We start from the raw sequence: 2895 nt of genomic DNA on the forward strand, positions 1-2895 counted from the left end.
AGATTGGAAGATTAAGGTAAGATAGCATTATCTACATTTATTGGAGAGCCAACTTGTAAAAGAGAAAATCAATTAGTACCTAACAATTAGCAATCACAAACAGACTACCACATAAAATCCTAAATCTACCCACCCTACCCTTCTCTCAAGTTTATTATTCAAAGGTCAAGTGATTCTAAGTGGGGTGCACAAACGTGCGTCGGGAGCAATAGGCTCTGATACCAACTGTGACACCCTTAAAATCAGCGATAAAATAAGGCGTAAATTCTACGGAAAAACTGACAGGATATGTTTGTAATTGGTTCAACTAGACAAAACCTGTAATTTCAAAAAAACTTTCCTAAACCAACCACAAACATTTCCAACATTCCCAAGAGGAGGGTGCCAAAACCTGCAATGCTAACGAACTAATTTACATGCCATAGCTAACGATAAGAAAATATAATGATACAACCCAAAGAAAAAGAGGGAGACATATGTCCCTTCAAAATATATACAAAACCAAAAGTCTAAAGGTTTACTATAAAAAAATAGCCAAAACTAGGTCCAAGGTTCCTTGCTCACTAGCTCGTCTGTGACCCCAACTAAGCATCAACAACCTGTCAATCGCATTTTATACAAACACGAAAGCCACAATTCAGTGGGGAGTAACTTCGAACCCTCCCAGCCACGAATCGTCAAAATTAATGTACATGTAGTAAAACATGTAAACAAGATGATAAAGAATTCAATTATCAATTATTCTAACATATGAGCCCTAAACTGACCAACTAAACTAACATGTGAAACATTTAACAAATTGTAATCCAAACTCTATCAACCATAGCCGGCTTGCATCTCACCTTCTATGATTCATAGAATCATCAAACAAGAAAGGGCAATATATCAAAGACAGGCATAAGTTCTTAGCACCGTCAATAGTCACTTTGTAACTCGAGTCTATACCACGAGGTAGGGAAGGTAATCGAACCGGTATCTTGGCTCAGCGGTTACTATTAAGAAAACATGGCCAAGAGACAACACAACCCTAGCCTAAAATCCGCACTGAGACCTAGACATGCGGATACACACCACCGCACCCAAGACCCACAATTTTTCTAAAACAAAGTGAGTACCCTAAGGAGTCCACCAAAGGGTTGGCTAGTACTTAAGCTGACCACTTACTATCAAAATAAGTAACGAGGTCATGCCCCAACTTGGATATAAATCCACTAGTCAGGAACACAAAGGCTATTAAGCAGTGAACATATACTCGTCAAAGACTATAAAGACCTATCTATGATGAAGGCCGAAATACTCACCTAGGACCTAGTCCCAGCTAGTCCCAGCTTGAATACTTTAGCCCACACCACACAAGACTCACCACACAAGTCATTTAAGACACCCACTTAACCATAAGAGGGCAAAAAGTCCTACTTACCAACACAAAATCTAATATTCTATCATGTGAAAGGCTATATACAGCATACAATCCAACAGTTCCTCAATAAGTACTCAATACTAATTTCCAATCCTAGCAATTCTAACAATATTTAAGGCTTTAGGGGAAACTAGGGCCATTACTACAAAATAAGAAGCTATTAAATTCAATAAGCTATACATGTGAACTAAAGCTTGATAAATGGCCTAAAACAAGAAAAAGGCCGATTATCTAAATCATTCAACCGAATTTTTACCCGCAACCCCAGCCTGCGGCAGTGCGGGTCAAATGCGGGCCGACCAATCACTCAATTAACTGAAATCGCATCAGTCAAAGGGACTAAGGCTCAGTTTTCGGCACAATCAACAAAACATTACAATTATCGCTATAAAATTCATTTTGAGCCTATTATTTACAAATTCATTTTGTAAACTATCCTAACATGTGATAACTATTAACATAAGCATAGTTTTATCATTAACATACTTTTTATTACTAGTATGAATCAATTCAAAATACTACCCCTTTGTTACTTATATTAGTTATAACATTACTCAACCTAAAATGACCAATATTGTACGAAAACCGCAAAACAAGCACGGACCAACCCGGGCAGCTGTGGGCCTGCCACGGCCTGCTGCCCGTCCCCCTACACCACCTTATTTTTCCATTTTTGTTTAGTAAGAGACCGTCTGAAAATTAATTAATCGTCCCCAATTCAACTTTAATAATTTAAACTAACAAAAGGCACAAATTAAACATGCATACAACAAATTTATCATGTGAAAACTACTACTCAAGTAAAAATCACCAAACATACAAAAATCAAAAACATGTGACGATCTTTCGTCGAGTAACTCGAAATTGTTACCTTAAGCTAGAAAATGAGCAATTAGCACCTCAAAACCGAAACCCTAACCACAACTAGCCGCTATCCTCTACAATATACGAGTCCCCGAACTCGTCTTCCAATTCTTCACCTAAATAAACAATTAAAACACAAAAATAAGCACCAAAACCGAAAATACCGAAAATTGGTCTTAAAACAACTTAATGAAAATTGAAATTAGAACATACTAAGTTGTAGATCGTGGCGAGGGGATTCCGGAAAGGTAAATTATGCGAAAAACGGACTAGTAACGAAGAATTTATGGCCAAAATAGCTTGAAATGGTGAAAATGGTGTCTTTTTGTTGTTGAGATGTTGATGATGATGAACCAAAGAACAAAAATCAGAAAAAGAAAAGTAGAGGGGGAGGGGATGCCGCGTGAGGGAGAAGGAAAGGAGAAAAAGGAAGTGCGGGATTTTTAGTCGGGATTTTTACGAGTCGGGTTTGACTTGTTTCAATAATAATTAAATCCGTAAGTCAAATGCAAATTCCGTCAAGTCCAAAGTCTTTAAACACGATATTACAATAAAATTGAGTATTCATACGACCCATTTCCAAATTCGTTTACCCAACGTTCAAACGAATT

General features: G+C 37.4%; 1 long non-coding RNA gene across 1 annotated transcript; it reads right to left on the bottom strand.

Moving 5' to 3' along the window:
* Window positions 1-534: 534 nt before the first annotated feature.
* On the bottom strand, window positions 535-2675 carry LOC141594412 (uncharacterized). The gene is made up of 3 exons (XR_012522184.1): window positions 2498-2675; window positions 2292-2400; window positions 535-599 (listed from the first exon to the last, which is right to left on the bottom strand). It is a non-coding gene; the product is annotated as an uncharacterized LOC141594412 (long non-coding RNA).
* Between the last annotated feature and the right edge of the window lie 220 nt (window positions 2676-2895).

Source organism: Silene latifolia, chromosome 8 (assembly GCF_048544455.1).
Source record: "Silene latifolia isolate original U9 population chromosome 8, ASM4854445v1, whole genome shotgun sequence".
Lineage (NCBI taxonomy): Eukaryota > Viridiplantae > Streptophyta > Magnoliopsida > Caryophyllales > Caryophyllaceae > Silene > Silene latifolia.